Source organism: Lepeophtheirus salmonis, chromosome 10 (assembly GCF_016086655.4).
Source record: "Lepeophtheirus salmonis chromosome 10, UVic_Lsal_1.4, whole genome shotgun sequence".
In the NCBI taxonomy this organism is placed as follows: Eukaryota; Metazoa; Arthropoda; class Copepoda; order Siphonostomatoida; family Caligidae; genus Lepeophtheirus; species Lepeophtheirus salmonis.
The window spans coordinates 1,782,390-1,794,827 of record NC_052140.2 but is presented as its reverse complement, the minus strand read 5'-3'; positions in this window follow the sequence as shown (position 1 = coordinate 1,794,827).

Below are 12,438 nucleotides of genomic sequence, written 5' to 3'. Positions count from 1 at the left end.
TTCTCAAAGTTTGTTTTATGATTGTCCATGGCAGAATAGGTCTTGATGTATTAAGAGGGGGGATTATTAACCAAAAAAACGGAACAGTCTAATTTTTAAATATATATATGTATATAAAAGGAAAATAACAGCAATACAAAAGCATTGAAAAATGATTTTTTTTTTTTTCATTTTTGTTGACTGACTACTGTATTCATGAATGTGTTTTTTCTTTTCTTCTTCATGATTCCTTCTCATCATTATTTAATTTGTGCTCAAATGAGCAATGCGTAAAGAAGAAGGAAAGGACTCAATATATACATATTATGTATATAGAGAAGAATAGAACTGAGAAAAAGTTCCCATTATTCAAATGGTGTGAGAGGGATTCATTATACACCTGGGAGAAGGAACTACATTCAGTGCTCAAGAAGTGAAGGTGAAGAAGTTGAATTTTGTGAAGAAAAAAAGAGAAGAACCTGAATCACACCTGCAAAAATCAAACACAAAAACATCATAAAACACTAATCATAAAAGACGAACGAAGGAACGAAGGTTCCTCCCCTTCTCCCTAAACAAATAGTGGAGAGAGAGAGAATGACTAAATACTCTAATAACCCCTACCTTGATTTGAGCCAAATGAGGTAATAGCTAAGTCATAAATACTTGGGAATTCTCATGCCAAAGAAAGAGACACAGAGAACAAATTGAAAGGTCAATTCTAAGGATCACATACTACCATTGAATAGATAGAATAGAAGCTGCTCAAAACAAATAAAAACCTCTCTAAAAGTGACGTCCTAACTCCTTGTTATTTGTTCTTCAAACAGTTCTCAAATAAATGAGGGGACTCTACATTAGAGACATAAATGATTGGGGAATTATTTTAGTATAATTTAGTATTCTTAAACAAATTGCTAAAGATGGCGGATATCTAAGATGCCATGCAGTGAAATATTATTATTTAATCGAATAATCCCACACAACACTACTTGTGAAAAGGATAATGCAATAATTGAATGATGATTGAGTAGGCTGTATTTTTTGACTATTAACATTACTAATTGACAAGTATTCGCAGGGCCGTTACATATGTAGTTTAAATGCCCATATATATGTTACTACTAAATAAATAAGTAGTTTTAGCGTAACAAATGGAGCAACGTAGCTCAATAGACAACGAACACATTCTGCATAAATTATTATATAGAATTTTAATTTCGTGTTCGAATCTTGATCGCTCCTACATTAGACTGGCTCGACAATCAATATTTTAAACAGCAATGTCTGGGGGGTATTGGGAAATACGTAATTCTATAAAATACTGATTTCTGGATGATTTAACGTATTTTTGAAGTTCCCAATTCAGTGGCATAGTAGTAGACTGACTAAATCAATTTAAATTGGATAGATTATAAAATCTTTATGAATTATTTTTGAAACAAAATAGGGATATTATACCCAAAATATCCCTTTAAATTAAGATTAATAATAAAAAATAGCAATCCTCGATGAGATTAATTCCTGCAGCGATCTTTAGTGAGTAAGATGTTTATAAAGACCCTCAAAATAGGCATTTACTCAAATACTTAATACCCAGGAGACAAATGATCCAAAAATTACTGCTTATATACAAAAAACAATGGGAAAAGGCTAAAAACATAGGTAGTTCGTTAACAGAAAAGAAAGATAGAAACCATTTAGACTCAAAATAGAGTGCCGATTACTTTTGTACTCTTTGACGAATATTTGTGAATTTTTATGAACAAAAGATCCTTATTAACCCTTTGAGTGTGCCGCAAATTGCACTTAAAGTAGTAACCAAAATTGATCGTCACATAAAAGAGTGAGATATGGAAAGATTTTATGATTTGATAGGGGCCATACCGTGGTCAAATTAAGTCTCTTAAATCAAATAAAGGTTTTAAATCATACTATAAATTCTTAGGTATCTGAACTCATCCCAATAATTTGAATACAAAGCCTGTAATTGACTCAAATATGTCTATGAAATATTGGACAGTATACAAAGTAAGAAAATAAATTGGGATTTTCTAATTTGTTAATTTTTCTTCAATATTGTTTTTATGTCGACACACCAAGTCAATATCCTCAAAATTGATTTTTTTTTAACCGGGCCAATCTATGTACGTACAAATTGGGGGGTGTATATTATGTATTGTATACATTAGGATATGTATGAACAACATACATAATATTTTCAAACTGACTTATTGGAGTCAAAATAACCCTTGAATAGAACAATGCCCCCCCCTGTCACACCTAATAAAATCACTAAAGAATATTTATACGCTTCATAAAGTTTTTCATCGTCATTGGGATCCAACATAAAAGGGGGCTGATCCTTCCCATGGGACCAACGGAAGAAGGGCTTTGGTTATCAAAATTATAATTTATCTTCTATCTAGAAGAAGAAGCGGGTTGGTGAGGGTGAGACTTTGGTGAATGTCATTTCAATATCCTATGAACATAATACAATGGATTAGTGAACACGTATGTCTTATATTATTATGTACATATGGAGGAATAGACAAGCCAATCTACATATTATTATATATACATAAATTAGTGTTGACCTTCAGTCTGAAAATCCTAACCCGGTTTGAGACCGATGTGATATTCTATGGACTAATTCCGTTCTTTAAAGAGGGTCGATCTAGAGCAGTGCCATAGAATAATTCAGTCATCACTCTAATAGTATTAAATAATTGTTGATGATAATTACATACTATGACGTCATATGTTCTACAAATCATATTAATAATTGTACAACTCCTAAATAAAGAAGGGCTCTATGTAAAGAAAAAACTAATTTTAGCGATTAGAAAAGGATAAACGATTGTTGCGTGCAGCCTAATAGGTAGAGATGGGATTTGCGGGAAGGAGAATGGCGGAAAGAGACGTATGGTATCATTGAATTAACCGAGTTTATATACAAATATGTATATTCTGTCTATTTGTCCTCAACAGGGTGTCTTTATAGAGCTTTTAAACCTAAATTAACTCATATACAAAATGAATAAAATTCTTTAGATATACTTACACGATTTAATTATTTCATGTCAGACTGTTTACAAAGTTAAAAACCCTTTCTAAGAAATTTGATACTTTCTTACAGACCCTATTCCGGTCTACCCAAGACAGTGCCTAGTTATAAATGTTTAAATTGCTCAAAAAATGAAATAATTGATATAGTTTAGTTTTCTAAAAAGTGTGGAAGTTACGATGAGACACCCTGCACAACAATAAACAATAATATTGACTCACTCAGTAGAATAACAATATATATATATTTATGTAATATTTATATCATGCCATAGACTTCCAAATGTTCACATTAACTCAACCTTAAACAGCTTTTAGCTATTTATATATTATACACATAATTGAATGATTTTACGCCTCGGGGATCAACCAAAACGAATTGTATTTAGTAATCTCTCCATCTTGACCGAATATAACGAGGAGACACGCCCCTCTTTATATACATATATATATATATATATATATTATACAGTAATACCTTGAGATACGAATACCCCTAACGAATGCTAAAATCAATTGGCTATTTACTGAAAAATCCGGAGATTCGTGGTCGAAAATTTAATTCGTCTTTTCCTTGAATTGCACGTACTAAGAACTGGTTTTTTAAGAGTGGCGTATTAAATATGAAGCACGGAGATGATTAATTATTATCTCACTCAAACAATGTCCTTCTAAATTTCGGACTGTTGTAGTTTGAATCACGGAACCTACCCCTTCCTATATGTTATTTGTGCAAGGTTTAGTGACTAGAAAGGAATGAGCACAACACAAACATGACACTCCTATCATCATTTATTAGCGCCTATAAATTTATTCATCCCATAAAAACTGATTGTATCATTTAGTTTTTATATTTTTTTTCACTAATGAATATAAGAATGTTCAAGCGTCCTTAGGTTTAAAAAAAAGTTCTTAATTAATTAGAAGGGTCATTTTTGGCAGAAAACATCGAAGCCAATTTGAAGATAAAGAAGTATTCCTATTATTAATTAGCGACAACTAATTTCTTCATATAATAAAAACTGATTCCGTCAATCAATTTATATATTTTTTCCCCTAGTGAATAGAAAAATATTACATCTTCCTTAGGTTGTTTTTAAAATTTTTCTCTGTGAATACACACTTCTGGTTTAGCCCCCCTCCCCCCCCCTACCATAGAAATCTGCAGTTAATTACATCCTCTATTTATTAGGGCAACAAACTTCTTCATCTCATAAAAACTGATCTATCAATTTTTATATTTTTTTCACTAATGAACATAAAAATGTTCAAGTTTCCTTAGGTTTAAAAACAATTATCTATTAATTAGTAGGATTATTTTTGCCCCCAAACGTTGAAGCAAATTCGGAGGTAATTTTAAGTTATTAAATGGAATTGTATATTTCAACTTTTTCTTGAATTTTTGCAATGCCAATATAGTTTAAACCCTCTAGAACATTATTAGGGTAAATTTTAAAAGACGTCCACATTAGTCGTTGAAGGAAATTTGAAGTCGCCAATATGTTCAGGAGTCTTGTTAGACAGACGCATCTCATCAACACCACCACTGATAGTACGTCTAACTTTTTGCTTAAAAGAAAGATCAATTTGGCACAAATGCATTTATCATTTGTTGCAAGATTCAATGGCGATTATTCAACAGTCAATTTTCCACCAAATTATTCATTCCTCTAATTGGCTGTTGGCTCCCTCACATATCCGATAATATAATCATAACCCTGATTTCATTATATACATATTTTACCTTCAAAATGAGAGCCAAATGAAGGAGGGGTTAGCAGGTAGATATCCCTCGAAAAATATCATCAAAAGCTGTCGTGCAATATAACTAGAAACCAAACTTTCCTTATTTATTTCATACCAGTTTAGAAAAAGGGGTCATTTTCATCCAAAAAAGGGGCAAATTGCTCCATTTTCCAAAAGTAAAAAAGGTCAAAGTGAGTAATTATTGAGCGATTGCTCACAAATTATAAGTCTACTAATAAGTTACTTTCTTTATTTTGAGCTGGTCAAAAGTTAAAAGGGACGCAAGTGCCGCTTCATGTGTTATCTTTATGTTATTTCTGATGATGGAATAACTTGCCTTGACTTACGAGCTCCGTCTAGAAACGAATTAAACTAATATGTCAAGATATTAGTGTATAATGTACAGACTGGGAACACAAACTTTGCAGTAGCATGGCTAAATTACGTAAAATGTGATTTTTATGGAATCAAGAAAAGAAAACTCAAACCAATTTTTGATATATTTAAATACAACATTTAGCTTCTTCTTTTTTTTGTTTTGTTTTGTTCAATATGTACTTCTTTACGAGCAATAACAGCATCGACACGCCGGCAAACAGATAAGCAGCTCTTAACGATGAAGGCCGTGAACATGGTGTACTGGGCAGTCATGATGGCAGCTTGGAGCAAATCCAAATTTGGTTGAAAGATACGGAAGACATTCTTCTCCAATACAGCCCATTCTGCAAAGTCAAGGGGTTTGAGGTAAAGGATGGAGAACGGGCACAGGCCGGTCAGAAGTCAGCCATAATGTCGCTGTATAAGTTTTGGTTCTTCATTGCTATATGGGGCTGTAATGAACTTCTGGATGTTATAGGCAGTCCATATGGAGATACCAACGGTATTTGCATCCTTCAAGGCCAGGACACCGCCCTGGAGAGGATCACCCACGTGTAGCCTTTTTATTGTTTTTTCGCAGACATTTTTACACTTAGAGACATGGGATAAAAACAACCCTTTTTTATTTTTATCTCAGCTGTTGTTTGGTTCCGTAATGAAACATCTTGATTAAAAATAATTAAATGGGCCTCACTCTTTTTCCAGATGATGCATAGAAAATTTACATACAATTTTATTTTTTTCATCTGATTTTTTATAAAATTTGATATGTCAAATACAAATGTCATATCTTTAATTTAATCCAGCTCTGAGTTCTGAGCTAATTTTCATGATAGATTTGATCAAAAATCGTACGCAAGTACCTTGCGTTTTGGATTGTAGTTTGTAAACTACAAAGGCAGATAAAATTATCATGTGATAATATTTGAGCTGTACAACTAAGTTAGATTTTACTTTTTTATTTATGAGATAAAAAATGTGGTTGATCTTATTTTTCCCCTTAAATATCTCAGAACAAAATAAAACAAATAGCTCACTGCAAAGAAAAAAAAAGAAGATGTGAGTGAAAGATACTTGAGAGGTTTAATTGTTATATCTTATTTATCACCCATAACCAATGGTTTAGTTAAACATTGAGCTCAGGAGAATAATTTTCTCAAAATTCAAACTAGTTCATTAAGAAACGTCACTCTAATTGCTATATTAAAATAACTAATGTTTAATAGGCAAAAATTACACCATAAATATATATTTTTTAACTAAAGTATATTCAGTTATTGTATTATCGACATTAGAAGAAAGGCAGTGCATGATATCCATATTTATTCAAATTGGACTCAAAAACTAGTTCCATATAATAATAATCTCTACTATATGACGTTATCCTAGATATGGGTCATTAATCAATCTTTACCAATTTGTATAAGAATAATATACGCTCTAATTAGACTAATAGCAAACTATTCTACTATATGAAAGCTTCTTAAAGTTTTACTAAACTAATTGACATACTTTACTATATAATCTTATTTTTGAAAAAATATTCCTTGTAGAGAGCGCACTAAAATTTAGACAGTTTTTTTAAGAACCGATAACAGGGAAATACAATTTTAAGTCTCATACTAAGGGCCTTTATTTAGAACTAAGACTGTGCTGTCAAGTTCAATCTAGGTCCATTCCTACTCTGTATCAGCCCGGTCCATTTCAGTCCTGCATGTCCGTCTTAAAATTTATTAAATTCGATCATTGATGACTTTAATCAACTTTTTTTTTTTTTTTTTTTTTTTTTTTAAATAGTTCTAGACCTAATTATACTGATTTTAAGGCCTGACAGGACCGAATTAATGAGGACCGACACAGCCCTTGTGATTCTGACTCATTTGTTATATCTTTGGTTGCTACTTTTATTTTGACGGATACCATTATTTAGGTACAATCAAAGGAGGGGTTTAGTGAGAACATTACCTAAACTCCCACATCCTTCCCTGGGATGAATGCTTAATATTCGCTACCTATGTGTGAGATTATTTTGTTTTGTTAAATTCTTTCGCTTTTCTGCTAGTAAAAGAAATGAAGCCCTCAAAAACGAAAAAGTCTGAAAAAGAGACGTCTCATTAAAATAGTTTCTCAATCACTTCTTCAGTCGTCTTTGCATCATGTCTTACCACACACGTATAATAGCTGAATGAAGAACAGGAAGAACATTGTTATCCTGCATATTAGTTAAATAAGACGTTGTGTTCCTTTGTCTATTTATGTACATATTTTTGTATTAAGAACAAGGAGGGGGGTCCTTCTCTCTTTTTATCTATCTCTCGCCCCCTCCCCCAATCTCCAAAGGCGAAAGGAGGAAGGACCCTTTTCTCTTCCTTTCTTAAGCGTTATTGTATAATATCATATTATAGTGTTGGATTCCAGTTACAATTAGGATTGTTAATCCTAAGCATTTCTCAGTGCACGAATTGATTAGTTGTTGGCAACATGAAAAATGTTTTTTTATTTACAAAGCAGTTATTATTTTTTCATTCTTCAGGGCCGATCAGAGAGGGTAGGCTGAAGGGGCTGTAGCCCCCCCCCAAAAAAAAATTAAGGAATTTATTCTTATTACGAGAAAATTTAATATTTCAATTTTTTGGACAAAAATAGAGTTTTGAGTTTACAACCTTGGATTTTTGGAATTTTTTCGCCAAAAAATCTTTTTTTGTGAATAAATGTGAATATTTCAAATTTAATTTTTTGAAATTTTTTTCCCAAAATATAATTTTTTGAGAATAGCTATGGTTTTTGAAACTTTTCTCCAAAAAACTCCACAACTTTTGTGAACAGTTGTGGATTTTTGAAATTGTTTATTTAAAAAAAAAAATTCCCAAAAATTTAATTTCTTGAGAGTAAGTATAAGTTTATGAAATTTTTTATCAAAAATTTTCTTTCTGTGAACAGTTGTGAATTTTTTTCAAAATATTTTTGCAAAAAGATAATCTTTTTGAATGGATGTGGGTTTTTAAAAACATTTAAAAAAAATTCTTATTGAAAAATAAATTTTTGAAAAAAAAATTGATTTTTTGAGAATAGCATTGAATTTTTGAAAATTTTTAGTAAAAATTTAATACGCCCCCCCCCCCGCCAAATAGAATCCTACAAACTGTTCTTTATGTCGTTACCTTAAGAGTATCACACAACCTTTCACAGGGAAAAAAGGCCTAAAATCAATTCATAAAACTTAGCTAATTCTACCAAAACTTTGGAATTATTGTTCAATAATTGTTGACATCTGCTTAACAAGATTTCTATTTCAGCAAATGAACGTTTAAAGAACCGAAAAATAAATAAAAATATCGTCAGCTGACTATAAATATAGTGTTTATTTGGGTGTTAGCGAGGTACTGCAAGGCCGTGTCTTGAGAAGAGAATATATGTCCGTATAATATATGTGGTATTGACCACGATATGTGTGCTCATGAATGCCAAAGAGTAAGGCTGAGGAATTTGTGTGATAAATTTAAATCCCGGATGGTCTCAGAATATAATTGAGGATTACGGAGTAATTTCTGTCTATACCCTTGCTTGATACGGAGTGAGATTTGTTACATACTTCCTTTTTCTAATAGCTGTAAATATAATTAAACTTCATGACAGCTAAACAACTCTAGTTTATCGCATTCTACAAATAATCAGGTTTAAAATATTAGTTAGTTATTTTTTACATACTAAAAATGATTAGAATTTACATCCCATGTTAACACTCTCGAGTTTGAATAATTTAAAAGTAAGTTGAGTTCGAGTTTTTTATCATTGAGTTAACTTTAGCTCCTATTCGAGTTCAAGTATTTGTTCATTGAATTGACCCAAATCTAAGGTAAAAAACAAAAACGAAGTCAGTTTGACTACTATTTAAATAAGGGAGATAATTAATTATTGAAAGTCATTTTTATAATTAATGTTGGATTCGAGTTAAAACTATCAAGTTCGAGTAATCAAATATTGAATCCAGTCAAGTTCAAGTCCTTGAGCATTGAGTCAAGGCAAGCTTGGGTTCGAATAAAGGCATTACGATATTTGTATAACAAGAAATTATTTCAAAGGTTGCATACATATAATCACAGCAAAGTTTGAATTAAATTAAATTAAACCTTTTGCGAGTCAAGTAGATATCAAGGTAACAAACTGAGTCCATAAATAATGATTCGAATACACACCCAGACTCGAGTACTATAGCTCTTATGCATAGTTATTACCATTATGGTCTCTTCGTTTACAACGGTGGTCTCCAAACTTTCAAACCTGTTGGCCAATACTGATTATTACAGAAAGTTCCATATCCAATGGGGAAAAAGGCCTACTCTATCATGCGGATTTCCATCTTAAAGTTCATTTTATAATCCCTTAACTTTCGTGTATCGGATTAAACACATTGATGGCCATATATAATCCAAGGGTTAGATCTATCTGATTATACTAAAGAAAAAATGCCCCACTAAAGATTTGACTTATAAAAATGTAGGGCCTCTGAAAATGAAATTAATCTATTATACTTGAATAGTTTAAAAAAAGTATCAAATAATAAAGCACCTTCTACTATGTATCATTTTTACTAAATTATTTTAGTAAAGTATCTCAGTTTAGCATTTGAATTAGTTTAGTCAAATTTTGAGTATCTTTAAAACCTGTGAAAATTTTGCCCTTAATCTTACGTCACTAGTATATATCTATGACGTCATTTATGAAGGGTTGTTCCGATTTGGACGGGGCGTCAAAATTTTTGGACCGATACATCCTTGGTTTTGGTCATTCAAGTTGTAGTTAGGTTGAGCTTTTCAAATACTACTTTGGTGAGGGGGGTTCGAGGTACAGGGTGTTAAGATGAAATCGTCACATTTTTGAAAAGAAATAAATTGTCTTTGAGGCCGAATTTTTTGGCGGATTGACTTGAAAATTAGTTTGAATTGTACAAAGAAATTTTAAGAAAGAGCTTATTTTATTTAATTGCCTCCAACATCAATCACGGCTTGGATCCGGCTCAGAAGGGGGAACAGGTGTTGACAAGGTAGTTCCTTGGCTTGTTGGTCATTGTGATGAGTTTTGTTGCCCAGATCAGGACACCAGTCAGATCTGAGTCCTCCTGATTTGATTTGATGATGTTGCAGACAAAAATCATCGTCACGTTAAATCCAAGCTTCTTTTTATGTGGAGCAGCTGTACCCCCCAAAACTTTACTAAAGTTGTTTGATACCACAACGTTTCTGCCTGTAAAAAAAAAAGAGATGCCATAAGATAAGAGCTTAATGCCCTCTATTTTCTGAAAATGCTAGAGTTTTTGGTTTTTTTTGTCGAGTTTGAGTAAACTCGTATCCAACACTAATGTTATGGTGGTTACATATTATTATAATGTTATGTGCATTTATAAATGAATTGTTTTCCATTCATTGTTGTAAATGTACACATGTATGTATTTTATGAAAGTCTAAAGCGGTTATGGAAATAGATAATATGAGCATTGAACAATGTACTATATATACATATATCCATGCAATAATAATAACAATAAAAACGACATAATCTTATCTTCTTCCTTGACTCTTTATTCCTTTACGAGGAAAAAGTTTTTGGAATCATTTATACACAGAGTATTTAATAGGATTATTTAACTTTTTATTTATACTACTAGTAGTAATTGTATTAGGGTTCTTCTAACCCTCATTTATATAATCCACACAAGTGTTGAATTAAAAATAATTACCCCCCTATTCTTCCAATCACTAGAATTGTACAAAAATATGAACTCCCGGTATGCTTAATAAACGAAAAGGAACGCGGTCAATTTAGATAGTTTGAAGAATGCTTGAGAGGAAAAAGGAGTTAATCTGTATTGACGACGTTTTTTAAAACTAGCTGTGAGCAACTACATGATGGCACTTCGAGACCAACAAGGACGTATCCTTATAACTATTGATGTCCAAATTATGCAAATGAGATTTATTTGCATTATGGGCTCTTATTTGCATTTTCGACCTTTATTTGTATTTTATGCAATTTCTACCTTTATCTGCCTTTTTAACCTTTTCTAACTATTAATTTTCCTCCGTGGCAATTTTCACCAGGGCAATCTTTCACATACAATTTTCCCCAGGGCAGCCTTCCTAGTACCGCTTTATCCATATAACAACTCCTCTAAAATTAGATTTGTAATTTTTCAAAAAACACATGCGTGGTTTTAGCACTTTTAAGATGTAGCAATACTTTTGCAACAACACTAGAACTGCTCTAAAGTAAGAAATTAGCATTATTTCTGTTCAATGACTCATTGATGATATATTTGCAATAGCATTGTTGAACTTTTTGAGCCCAAAAAATTATCAAACTACTCAAATCAAGGATTCCAAATGGTTCAAATATGACGTTATACAGGGTCGACGCGATATTTTTGACACATTTCAAAAAATTACCACAGCAATGCTTAAAATCTTTAATAATTTATTAAATCAAAAAATTCTGGTTTCTGGCTTCAATTCTACTCAAAGTAGGCCCCCTCTGTGGCGATGACGTTCTCCAGCCTAGACCTGAGCCTGTTGCAGCTGCACTCAACCTGGTCCCTGGGCAGCGCAATGATGCGCTGCTTTAAATCGGTCACCATGTTGCAACTGCACCCCACATGTGGAAGTCACAGGGATTGCAGTCGAGGCTGTTGAGAGGCTAGACGTGGGGCTGGTGGAGTCCTCGAAATTCTTGGACAGCCACATCTGGGACTTGAGGGTTTAAAAAAAAAAGACAAATGCCCCGGTGTTCCTCACCATATAGGCACACTTCATGATGTCCTATACTTTAAAACCGGCGCAAATCATCATAACCGAGGTTATTCTTTTCCACTGGTTGGATAGATTAAAGTCCTTGGATTCCATTGTTGTCAGCACAACGTGTTCTCAACTAGTGATCCAATATTTTGGAAAAATGCTGCAGTAATGCATTGCTACCTAAGAGTCACTATGTGCAATAATATCAAGTCTCAAAAATATCCCGTCAACCCCGTATATAAAATCCACACAAGTGTTGAATTAAAAATGATTCCCCCTCCCTCCCTCCTTGTACTCCAAAGATAGTCTCTGTGTGGTCCTTGCTCTCATCATCATGTATCTTTTATAAATGGATATCACTTCTCATAGGTTCCAGACGACAAATGTTTTGATGATTCTTAAAACGAACAATATATAATATTTATAATACTTTTAAATACACGACTACTGGATTTGAGGAGTTCCTATCCGCGGCGTACTT